The sequence below is a fragment of the Xyrauchen texanus genome, chromosome 8 (assembly GCF_025860055.1).
Source record: "Xyrauchen texanus isolate HMW12.3.18 chromosome 8, RBS_HiC_50CHRs, whole genome shotgun sequence".
Taxonomy (NCBI): Eukaryota; Metazoa; Chordata; class Actinopteri; order Cypriniformes; family Catostomidae; genus Xyrauchen; species Xyrauchen texanus.
The window spans coordinates 46,303,062-46,316,857 of NC_068283.1; the positions used below are offsets into that span (position 1 = coordinate 46,303,062).

General features: G+C 40.9%; 1 protein-coding gene across 1 annotated transcript in view; it reads left to right on the forward strand.

Moving 5' to 3' along the window:
- Positions 1–13,796, forward strand: part of LOC127648279 (fibrous sheath CABYR-binding protein-like) — a 391,397-nt gene that overhangs the window by 266,770 nt on the left and 110,831 nt on the right. The window lies entirely within an intron of this gene.

Sequence of the window (13,796 nt, forward strand, 5' to 3'; positions counted from 1 at the left end):
GATGTCGACTCAAGGGCATAAGAGCCCGGAGTGGCAAGAACATCCAAACTATAAAAATCTAATGAATGTGTGCGGAGAGGACCAACCTGCCGCATCACAAACTTGCTTCAGAGGGAGACCTCTAGCCAAGGCTTTAGAGGAGGAGAGCCCTCTGGTAGAGTGCGCCATAAAACCTACTGGCGAAGCTTGACCGCGCGCGTCGTAGGCCCGGGCAGTAATATCCCTCAGTCTGCCAGGAGGTGACCGCCACCCGGTCAAGGCTTCCAAGTGAAGAATTGCTGCCCTGACTTTACGCCACTAGCAAATGCGGTGGACATAAGTCTGAGAAATCTTAGCTGCTCCGGCATTACAAACGGCAGGGAGTAGAAGGCTTAGAGAATAACCAACCAAGGGTCGTGAAAGGCACCTTGGGAAGGTAGTCAGGATGAAGGTGCAAAGAATGCTTTTGGTCATACCTGGGGCAAACTCAAAACAGGCCGGCAAAAGAGACAGAGCCTGTAGCTCCCCAAGTCTCCTTAGAGACGTAATTGCCATAAGAAAAACCATCTTGAGAGTCAGAAGTCTACCAAACGCTGACTCTAGAGGTTTAAAACGGGGGTCTTACCCTATGAAGAGGTCCTAGCAAAGATGCTTCTTAGAGTGCACCCCGCCACCAAGGCGTGGCAAACCGAAGTGGAGGCTACATAAAACCTGGCAGTGGCGAGGCAAGTGCCTGCTGAAAGTTCTTTCTACAGAAAATCCAGAACTGAAGCAAACTGGCAGTTATCTGGTTCTGTAATATGAACTTATCGTTGCGCCACCACGATCAGCCCCCCCCCAGCGGGACAGGGTGACTCGCGGAGAAGTAGAGGAGACATTGCACTGTTCATAGAGGCAAAGAGTTCCTCTTCTGTCCTATACAATCTCACCCATACTTGTTCCAAGTTTAAAAAGCCTGCATTTAAAATGGTCTCGATAAGCTCAGGAGAAAGCCCTGTGTCCCTCAGTTGGTACCCTTAGGGGCCAAGCATGAAAGATTCCACAATTCGGGGCAGGGATGAAATATTGCCCCCTGTGCCTGAGATAGAAGATCCTTCCCATTCGGAATCGCCCAAGGCAAGCCGTCGAGGAAAGAAATTAGCTCCAAGAACCAAACCCTGTTCGGCCAGCGCGGTGCTATCAGTAAGAAGCAAGACCCTTACTGGCGAACTCTGGCCAACTACTACCTTATGGTGGAGTTTTCACTCTCCCGTTGATATTTTCTGTCTGGACATTAAATTTGCTCCCACATACGGGCATCCAGGGATATAACTGCCCTGAGTGACAGGACCTTGCCCTGGGCACTAAGGCGAATCCGACACGTCAGAAATACAGTTGACAAGAACGTGGATCTCCCTGATGATTTATGTGAGAGGCTACCGCTGTATTAGGTAAATTAGTGGTATTAGGGAGTAAAGTACCGCTGGAAGTGGTATTAGGGAGGCCAGCAGGGGGTGCTCACCCTACGGTCTCTGTGGGTCCTAATGCCCCAGTATAGTGACGGGGACACTATACTGTAAAAAAAGCACTGTCTTTCGGATGAGACGTTAAACCGAGGTCCTGACTCTCTGTGGTCATTAAAAATCCTAGGGCACTTCTCGTAAAGAGTAGGGGTGTAACCCTGGTGTCCTAGCCAAATTCCCCCCATTGGCCCCTATCTATCATGGCCTCCTAATAATCTCCATCCCTGAATTGGCTACATCACTCTACCATCTCCTCTCCACCAATAGCTGGTGTGTGGTGGGCGTTCTGGCGCACTATGGCTGCCGTCGCATCATCCAGGTGGATGCTGCACACTGGTGGTGGTTGAGGAGATTCCCCCTATACCATGTGGAGCGCTTTGAGTTAAAGCTGGACTTCTAGAAAAAGCGCTATATAAATGTAAGTTGTTGTTGTTGTTGTTGTTGTTATTACCCACCCGCACCAAGACATGGCAGCCTCAGGAGGAAGTATTTCAGTGCCAGAAATACAGTCATCAACTCGAGACAGTGACTGTGACAACCGAGCTGACGACCCTCCTATCCCCTTAAGCTGGATGCCCACTTAAGGCTGCTACCCAGCCCATCAGGCGTGTCGTTAGCAGCCTGCGACAACAAGACGCACCTAGAGTGGGACCCAAGTAAAAAAATCAGGGTCTGAACCACATAGAAAGGGAACGAAGCCAGAGGCACATAACCCTTATTAGCCTAGGGGTTTTGGCCCTTGGAAGAAATCCCCTGGCTTTGAGCCACAACAAATAAACAGTCTCATGATCAGAAGGTCCAGAGGGATCACCGAGGATGTGGTCGACCTGAGACTTGGAAATCGTTGATACAGATAACAGTGCAACCTTGACCTAGCCTGACTTTGCTCAAGGTGATCTGAATGGACTCAGTTCTAATGGGAGACAGTTGTGCCCGCATTGTGACTGAACTCCATATGATACCCCGATATATATAATTCAGAATGCAGATGCCCCGGAGTCGCAAAGGAGCCAGCGCTACATCATGCATTTGTGAATGTGCGGGTAGAAAGGGCTATGCCGAATGGAAAAACCTGACACTGGAAGACTTCGCCCCCGAAAGCGAACCTCAGGAACTTCCTGTGTTGTGGCAGAACTTCTAAATGAAGTAAATAATTGTGTCATAAGATCGATGGTGACCAGCCAAACGAGACGCGATCGTCTTGATAGGCAGCATCTAGGACTTGAACACCCAGACTGGGCAGTTCAAGCTTTAATATCTAAGCCAGATGCCACCCCTCACCCTCCATGGGAACCAGAAAGTACTTTGTGTAATAACCTAACTCTCTCTCTGGAAGGGGCACACATTCCATGGCCCCTTTAACCAGGAGATTTGTTTTTCACAGTAGACATAAAAAAGAAATCCTGTTTACGGTAGTGAGAACCATGCCGTTGAAACACGGAAGGTGAATTAAATCCTGACGCCCTTTCCTACTGTTCTAAAGACCCACAGAAAAAGTATATATCTGGCAGAAGTTTCTACGCTGCCAGGGTCTCTGAGATGGGTATTCGATTTTAACACTTCCTGTTGAGGGGTTGTCGAGTGTTCCGTGTCCTGAATAAATGCAGAGAACTTCAAAAACACCCTACTTTTGATGGGAGCCTCTTCCACCCAAAACACCAAGAGGTGGCAGGAATGGAGAGGCTTCGAGGGGGTACCGGGAGGGGTGAAGTGAAGCACGCACCCTGTCCTGAGGGGAGCTACCCCCTAAATCTAGGCGCAATACCATCAGGGTTTTCTCTTTTTAGAAATTATGGTCCTGAGGTCTAGCTTTGGGGGCTGCCAAGGGCGACGAGACTGTCCCCAATCCCTGGGAGGAGGGGGCGCTTTGCTTTTGAACCTCCTTTCTAACATGACCGAGGTGGGTCTGGGGGGGCCGAAGGACCCGCCCCCTGAGTGCGGCGAGGGAGGAACTGCCCGAAGGCTTCCTCATGGCTTTTCGCCTCCTGGAACCTGGATATAACCGTGGTCATGGCGTCTCCGAATAGGCCAGTGGGCGAAACCGGGGCATCAAGGAGGAAAACTTTGTCCTTGATGCCCGAAAGGTTGATCCTAAGGTGCCTCTCCGCGGTGACCAAGGCAGACATAGACCAGCCAATAGCACAGGCTGTTTGCTTGGTCGTGTGGAGAGAAAGATATGTGGCTCGGCGAAGCTCAGAGAAGGCTTGCTCGTCGAGCGCAGCACCCACACTCATGTCATCCAGCAGGTCAGCCTGGTACGCCTGTAATACAGCCATAGTATGCAGAGCAGCACAAGCCTGACCTGCTGCTTGATAAGCCCTTCCCACTAAAGTGGAGGTTGTTCTACAAGGCTTTGAGGGGAGAGACGGCTTTTAGAGATAGCCCGCAAGCGTCTCTTCGACCGGCAGCATCACTGAATATCCCCATGCCTCTGCACCCACGATAGTCGAATATAATAACGTCGAGGGTACGTGAACACGGGAAGAATAGGGGTTCCTCCATGAGCGAGAAAGCTCCTCATGGAGGTAATCAAAGAAGGGAAGGGACTGATGAAGCGTTCCCTTCCCCAGATTGCTAGATAAAAATCTATCCGCTAACTTGGAGGGTTTGGGAGTATCTTTTTGGCGTGGCCAGTCCAACTGAAGTCTGGCAACCGCACGAGTAACCACATCGAGCAATTCCTCCACTGATTTTCTATCGCGGACGGAAAGCTCGGAGGTGGGAAGAGAATCGCGGTCCCCCTCATGAACCGAAGAGGCGTCGGAACGCACTTCGAGTTCATGTGAAGGACCAGCTGGGTTTGGGGAGAGAGCGAGAGAAAGGGACAAACCCGTCTCTTGCCCCTCAAATCCATGCGAGAGCCCCACGAACTAAGCGTGGTTGCTGACTCCCGGAAAGCAAATCGAAGTGCTCAAACCTGTCCTGCTGCAATGCGCAACTGATGCACGTCCTCTTCAGCTATAGAGCGAGAACAGGGGAACACGCATCGTTTGCCCTGGCTTTCAGTCATTCTCACTTTTTTTATATTTATATATATATTATTTTCTTAGAAAGAAGAGAAAAGGTTCACTGCACACTGCCTAACAAATTCTAACTCCTAGCAGAGGAAAGAAAGTTTTGACAGGGTTGTAAAACACACACACACAGAATCGCTCTGAAAAAAGAGGATCTGACGACACATGGTGACGCATGCATTTATAGCCTGGCCGCAGGTGCATCTAATGATTACATCAGCCGAGGCTATAAATTCCACTATAATGTTAATTGACGTGTTACACACATATTCACAACTCGGTCACAACTAGGATTGTTCCCAAAGCGCTTAGCATAGCGCAGCACCAAGTGAAGCTTTTTGTAAAGGGAACACGCTCTTATCGTGCACATCCACTGTTGATGTTTCCACCTTATCAGCAATTACATCTTATTTTTAATCAAGATTTTTCATTCCTTACGTTGTATTAATTCCTTGAGAATTAATACAACCAACTTTTTTCATAAAATAATCATCTCGGTTACGGTCGTAACCTCCGTTCCCTGATGGAGGGAACGAGACATGTGTCGATGTAGTGACACTAGAGGTCGCTCTTGGGAGCCTGATTCACCTTCAGATCTTTGAATTTGCATGCCACTCCCCCCGACATACAGGTATAAAAGGGAGATTGGAATGCGGATACATTCAGGTTTTGCACTGTGGAGCCGAGACAAGGTCCCGGACATTACAGTGGAGTAGTTCAGCCTGTGGCAAGAGGGACACAATGTCTCGTTCCCTCAATCAGGGAACGGTAGTTACGATAGTAACCGAGACGTTCCCCTTCTCTCACTCACTTCGATGTTGTACTTGAAGTCTTTCTCTCCACTTAGAAAATTAGATGTGGCTGGGGCCTTTAAATGCTCATAAAATGTGCCGGGAAAGGCATTCTTTTCCGTTCTTATTCTTTCAGGAGGAAAAGACCCCGCCTGAGGCCACACCCTGTCCTGTCCCTAGGGTATGAAAGTGGCGAATACGACCTCTGTGGTCGTGAACATGGGCAGAGACTCAAGAATCAAAGCCTTTCTTCTCCTTCTCCGGACTGCAGAAGTAGGCAACACTGCCTCTTGGATGGACGAGGCTGATAATGCTGGCTCTGGGAGTTGCAGAAGGCTTGGCTATGACATGGCATGGAGCAGATTCAGTCATTGTTGTGACATGGCATGTAGCAGACTCGTTTGTTGGTGGCATGGTGTGGAGCAGACTCAGGGGTCGTTGTGACATGACCATGGTTTTACTACAATGATCTTAGTATAAATGTGGTATTTGACATAAAAGCACCGCAACCTTAACATTTACCATGGTTTTACCACAGAAATCTTATATCTTCAAACATCCAGAGATTGTTTATATGTAACATATATGGTAATGTCACTCTTGATATAGGGGCATATATGTCATATATTACATTTCAGTATGGGATATAATGCAGTGCAAGATTGTGAAGGTGTCAATTTGATTTATAAATCAAATTGATAAAAAAAAATGTAATTGAACATTGGGACGTGGGACAGACTACTCACAGAGAAGAAGCACAGGTGAACTGTGACTAAATATTGTGATGCCTTTTGTGCGAGAGTTGGGCGACGCCTAAAGAAAGTCATTTATGTACTCGTAAAGGTGTACAATGTACTGAGATTGTTGACTGATTATTTTTCAAGACTATAATATGGCCTATAATTTCACTGGTGAAAACAATCATCATCCCAGTATAGTATTTAAAAAATACTTATCAAAAAAGTTCATTTGAATTACAGAATAACTTATCATGTAAAACTGGACTTTTATTCACTGCTGGTTTTTAATTGTGTGTGTCCAAAATATAAATAGTCAGATTAATCCAAATGAGATCATGTAAAAATCAGAGGATGTTGACAAAGATATGTCAAGACTTATCAGACTTGTGGCTTACATTGATATATAGACATTAAACTGTATAGACATTGCACTGAAATTAGTTAAAGTGGACAGATCTCTAAACGGGGTTCTACATGAATGATAGAGACAGAAATTCGTCTGCATTTTTGCTGATGGCTGTTCCTTATTTTTCATTCATCCGAGCTACAATCATTTGTTTTAGGTCTGTCAGTGTTGCACGCCCACGTTTATTGGGCCGGGCTGACAGATGAGAATAAACATGTTAAAACAGGACAGAATGAAGAGACAAGAGAAACAGGTCTGCGCTGCACGTAATCCCCAGCAGTTATCTTTATTTAACTTTTTTTTCACATTGTTTTAAAAAATAAACAATAAAGGGATTTTCTTTTCTTTTGTTACTTCAAAACCAAGTTATGTTTTTTTTCACTATCAATATACATCTCCTTTTTCACTTATTTTCTTGTTCACAGAATGCACATTTACATTAGGTATTCAAATAAACCTATAAACTTAACTCTCTGCATCTATAAAGATAAGCCAAAATGTATTTACACACATATAAATGTTTTACATGAATTAACTTGTAAGGCAATCATTACCTGAGATATTTATGTAATACACATATTTAACCTTCAATTCTTATTGGTTTGAGCTTTAACAATGTCACCACTTTGCATTAATATGAATATTCTCCTTTACATAACAGGAAACAATGTAATATTACATTTGTGCACACTGAAATTATTACTTGTACCATGTGACTGGGAAAGTGCATTAACTTAGTACATATGAATTTTCATGGAACTCAACAAAGATATTATGAGTAAAGATTAATAATGAACACTATAAGATGGTAACTGGAGCCTTTTTGAAGTCCCAGCAGTTATGAGGCGCACGCGCACAGGCGCAGTATCACTATTTTCACCCGCGATCTCCCAAACTCCTCTTTCAAAGCCACAGTCCACTTTCAAAATATGAGTCCCATTCTCATTCAATACAAAACTGCGGTTTAAATGTAGTCAATTGTCCACAAGATGTAATAAAGCAATAAAGCATCACATTTCTGTCGAGATATTCGTATCTGCTGAAAAATACAAACATTATCCAAATGTGTACATACTTTTGGTGTGTCACACCAGTCTGACTTCACAAAAATCATACTATTATAATTTTAGTTGGACTAAGAGGTTACATGACATTTTATTGATTATTTTTTTAGTCTAAATTAAATTAGTGCATGTAAATTTACACGTTCACTCTCTGCTGAAAAAAATAAATAAAAGCCTCTGGAGGTTTGGTTGTCTCTTTTTACTTGTTTACTACATGTCTAATATCTAATACTAATACTGATGTAATCAAACATTAAGATAATTTTATGTCAGAACTCTAATACAATCAGTTCTCTAATTGTGAAGTTTGGCTGAAGGCACACAGGTATGAATCACCTCTGAAATGACTATTCTCTTCAATACCCTCTGAGGAACCTGCCCAGAAGAGCAAGAGTGACAAGAAATGTAAGAGATAGTCACGCTGCAAACCACCTGTTCAATTCAAAGAATGAGGAACCTTGTTAGAGAAAATCATATTTTCAAAGTCTGTGGTTTGTTTCCCTGTATACTCAGGTGTACAGGTTTATAGGTGGTGAAAATCTTGGGTGCATGCTCAACAACAATGCAGTGACACATATCAGGCCACAACATACATAATAAACAAATATACAGTATGAACAATACTCACAGTGAACAGTATACACAGTCAAATACACAATATACAGTATATAAATATATATAATACAATATAATCATGAGACTCATTGCACAGATTGCATTTTGCGTCACTCCTGTCACTTAATTGCACTTTGGCAACAGCTGTTTTTGACTGGATTTCCTTTGAATTCTTTGTAAAAAAAAAAAAAAAGTTAAAATCCTCCTACAGCTGCTTCGGGTTATGGTAGTAGTATGTATTATGCACATTGTGTCAAAAAATGATTGATGACGTAACCTTTGACCTTTGCTTCCGGTCCCGCCCCCTCCCCACCCAACCGCCGGCAGATGTTCAGGATGTGATATGAAATGTTTGGTCAGCGGTTGTGTACAGGAAGTAGTATGAAGTGTCTGTTCTGATACCCCCATCTGTGTATTTAAAAAGAGTAGACAAAATATTAATATTTAATGATGTACAATGTTTAATGGAAAACTGAGATGATAAAATAATGTATGGTATAAGATTTTTTTTCTCTCAACTCAGACTAAAAAATAGTGATTAAATAATTCAGTGATGTATTTATTGATATGTTTTTCAAAAACAATGATAAAGTAATGGGTGTGGGTCATTTTACATTTACATTTATGCATTTGGCAGACGCTTTTATCCAAAGCGACTTACAGAGCCCTTATTACAGGGACAATCACCCTGGAGCAACCTGGAGTTAAGTGTCTTACTCAAGGACACAATGGTGGTGGCTGTGGGGCTCGAACCAGCAACCTTCTGATTACCAGATTATGTGCTTAGACCACTACACCACCACCACTCCATTTTATTATAATTGTAAGACATAAAGTGTTTATTAGGTTTAAAATGTGTTTAAATTATGTGTCTTTAATGGGGTGCAATGCTTGATGACAAACTTAAGGCTTTATTTTTTACCAGAGGCTAAAATGTGTTTCTAAACAGTGACTGAAGCAAACTCAAAGACAGTCGTTCACTTTAAAATGATGTGTGTGTGTGCATGTATTTATCACTTTATGAGAACCCGAAATTTTTGACCTTGTGGGGACATTTTGTCGGTCCCCATGAGGAAAACAGCTTATAAATCACACTAAATGATGTTTTTTGAAAATGTAAAAATCCAGAAAGTTTTCTGTGAGGGTTAGGTTTAGGGGATAGAATATAAAGTTTGTACAGTATAAAAACTGTAACCGTGCTACTCTCTAAATATGAGCTACACTGTGCTAGGTTCGTAAGGAGCTAAGTGATATAAACTGTACCCATAAAAGGAAGTATCAGACCAGGTAAGTTGTAACAATGTAACTTTTACTCACATTTCCATAAGTAAATAACAGTTTAACACAATGATACATAAAAATAATAAATTGGGCCCTTTAAAGTAAATGAGTCTTAGTTTTTTTTCTTTTGTAGTCGTTAAAGTCTGTCTGTTTGCAATCAATTTCTGGATTAGTCAATCCACTGTCAATAGTTCTCTGTCACAGTGTGTGTCACCAGTTCTGTGAATTTCCTTGTTTAAGAGGAAAGTTGGCACTTTTGGATGAAATGTGTGTACCAGCTCAGGCGACTGATACTGTCCTACCACCAGGAAAAGTGTTCGTTGAGTTGATTTGCGTCTCTTCAAGATCACACTGGGAGGCTCGCCATCAATAGGAAGAGATCTTTCAAGTAGTTCTCACTCTGTCCATAAGACCTGACCTGTTTTTTTTTTAAACAGGATTTAAAATTATGTTCTATACATCTATATGTTGTACAACAATCATACTAAAGCATAACAACCATGTAACATTTAAGCATCAAATGCTGCATAATACTCAATGATCACATGTTCAGGCCTACTTATCACACTTCAGTTCAACTTCAAATCTCAGCTCAATATCAAGATTTATCTACAGTAACCAGCATATAACATGTACAATTTTGTACTTTGTTCAATAACAGCTGATAATAAATCAACAGAAATTACATCAAGCTACTACTATCCCTGTATTAGGAAAACTGTAGGCAATCAGGCTCTACATGAGTTTAATTTGCAACACCTAACTGTAGTTGAGATGCTAATACTCTTATTAGAACAAAATGTTGTATCTACCCACAGCAGAATTTAAACATTAAAGTTTAACATTTCCACACACAACAATAAAATAAAAATAATCATAGAAAACCATAGTATTTTTTATAACCTTCATTTCAATAGAAATGCTGTGTAATTCACTCTCCTTAAAATATACACCTTAAAACAAAGTAAATTAACATAAAAGCAGTTGTGCTCAGGTAACTTAAATACCAGCTTACTATTTCAGTTGCTAATTAAAATTAGAACTTTTTTATCACTGTCAGCAATCAATTGCTACGCTAGGCTGTGAACTTCTGATACACAAATAGGCAAATGTAGCACTGCACACACAGTGAGCAATTTTAGCGTCATGCAGTTCACTAGCTTACCGCGACAAATAGAGGTGAAAAACGGGATTTTACCCAACTCCCGGTTGCTCCTCCTTATCCAGTCTTCTGTAGTGGTTCATTAACTTGCTAATACACTCACTTTTATCACTCTGTTAACTTTAAATCTGTAAATTTCCACTCTTTTCCCGCCGCCATCAAGTATGTTCGTCTCCTCTCTTTTTTCCTCACTTAAACACGCGCGCCGCGCGGGGTTTCACAGGATCACGCAGTTGCGTCGTGACCTGTCAATCATGTTCAGTTGGGGGAGGAACTATCACTCCTGATTGGCTGATTTTCCTAAAGGGATATTACGCTATTTTAATAAAATTTTAAATTATTTTAACCCTATATTGTCACTGGGTTACAAAACCATTATGTCTATGGAAAGTCCCCATAAAACATGGAAACACAACATGTGTGTGTGTGTGTATGTGTGTGTGTGTGTGTGTGTTTGTGTGTGTGTTTTAAATAATTTAAAACAGTAACATGTGTTAAATTGATAAAGCGTTTTGGGTTTGTGTCACGACGCGTAATGTGATGACCCTGTGGGAATCGTGTTTTTTAAAGTAATTATTTAAACAAGACGACGTCTGATCACTGTTAGATACGGGAGACAGGATATTTAGCGCTCCATCTGGTGGTGAGCTCTTGAGATCTTTTCACACTACGAATTAAACGGAAGCTGTCACCTGTTCATAGCTTAAAGCCATTACAGGCATTATATATATATATATATATTCCTGGCTTTGAAAATGTCACCTCTTAGGAAATGTTTTTAAACTGTTAAGGCAATTATTCAAGCGTAGATCAAACATACCAATGTTGTTTTATTCAGTCCTAAAATAGTTTTTAACTACATTTACATTTATGCATTTGGCAGACGCTTTTATCCAAAGCGACTTACATTCCATAGTGGAGGCAGACCCATCCTTTTCGTTGCTGTGTCTGGTACGTGCTTTGCATATCTATTTGGACCACACGCATAGCTTTAGATGTTCTGAGCAGCTCTTTGTCTGCTTCAGCGGACAGCGGAAAGGGAACGCCGACAGAGGTTAGCTCACTGAGTCGCTATTTCCTTAGCTTATCACACCTTTAGCTTATTGGCCTTTTCTCAGGTTCAGAGGTACGTTTGGCGTCCCAGGAAGACCCCTTGTGTCACTTCATTTGACACAACGTCTCGTTCCTTCCCTCCGGGAACAGAGGTTACAACAGTAACCATGACATTTTACTTTTTGTGTTTTAGACCATTAAACTTGAGCTGCAAGCTAATTAATTAAAATCTACTCACCTGAAAACGAAGGAGTGTAGTGTACAAGTTTGGAATCTGGACTTTACAATCTGACCAACTCTTGGTGGATGGAACGTGAACCAGAAGTGATTAAATTACAAATATAAACTGATTTAAATGCAGAAATAAATTATATTACTCTTGCATACGTTGTTTTGTCTATTTATATGAGTATTTATGGTAATCCTTGTATGTGTCCTAATGAATTGATTAATTAAACAGAGCGAGAACTAAGCAAATAGATTCACAACTTAAGGCTAAACGCTGTGAAGACACCTAATTTTGCAAAAACAGATGTCTTCATTTATTCAGCACCACTTAAGAGCCACATTATACGATCAACACAGATTCTGTATATTTTAATAAACACAGAGAGACAAGTACAAAGAACAGAGACAAGTGAATATTTAAACCATACATAGTGCTGGCATGATTTTAGCAGGACACTTGGACCACAGGAGAAATGGATTACTAACAAAAAAAGGATTAAGATTTTTTGAAGACCCATTTTCAATCTTAAAAAATATTGCACATGGTATTACTGTAATCATTACTGTTGTAATATAAGTCTTGGATTAAGCAATTAGAGGATACTCTACAAATAAAATGTAACTTTGGCCAATTGTCAGATGATTTCAGAAAATGCACAAGCTATATTTAAAAATCAACTGATTAGAAAGGTTTTCTCAGGAAAGGATACACAAAAAGAGCAATAACAGGTCATTCACGATACATATTCTGCAAATGTTCACAAGTACAAGTAAACTTAAAGAGACCTTGGACTCTGATGATGCAATCTTCAGATAACAGAATACTGATACTGAAGTGTTTCCGATTTCCTACAGCTCATGTGATTTACTGGAAAAAGAAATGAGCCCTTAGTTGTTTTAACAACTTATAGATTCCCTCTGATTGGCTGGCATGTGTCTTGCATAATATGGGTACAATATTTAAGACCAGGTCACAGTGTAGCACATCAAAAGAGCACAGAGACTGACTTTCATACTTTCTGCTACGTAGATCGATTCAAGACACCAGGACACATCTGCTGCAGTTTATAACAGTCAACTGAGAACTTTTTTGCTGTTGGGAATGTTGACTCACTTTCAGGTTTGACGTTATTTACATTTATTTATTTATCACTCTTTTATCTAAAGCGACTCAATCCCTAGTCTTATTTGGTTTCATATGATAAGCATAGCAACAAGGAAACTTTTGAGGGACCATGTTCTAAATCTCATCATTGAGTAACGTTGGTAAGAATCTAAAATATAACAATAAATAAAATAGTTTGTGAGGAATTTCTAGTATTCATTAAACAATTTGAGAGCAGAGTAACAGGTGTGATCACACCTTAATTATTTTGTTACAGAAAATAATGCAGGCTCTTTATAATAAAAATATTGTTTTGATCTTCAGAAATAATAATTATGCAAGTTTATTTATTGAGGAACAATAGCCTGAAATGCCGTTTGATAAATTAGAAATAAGGAGTAATTACCTCGTCCCTTTGGGGAGAAATAAGATTCTTCTGCACATATTAGCCAGCTGGTTAAAATATCACCATTTCTGTTTCCACAGCACTTGATGGTTTTCAATTTGCTTCTTGTCTGCAAAGTTTAGGTCAAAATCATTTGAAGTCATTGATAATCTGAAGAAAAAGAGACACTGGGAGACCAAATGGTAAGTTTGTAGTCTTAATAAAGAAAGAAGAAAATGGGAAAAGCTTGTATCTTTGACTTTTCTTTTTCCAAAAAAGTTATATACTAACAAATATTCATTGATTTTGTAAATTTTGGCTGGCATAAATTGTAATGTTGACCTTTTAAAGGAGAGTAAATGGCTTGAAGAAAAGGAGGGGGAAAGGAGCTGTGAACCTGACAAGAGTAAAGATGTGATTATGAGAAGACCTGATTTATATTCTGATGTTGTGACATCAAACAACATGGGT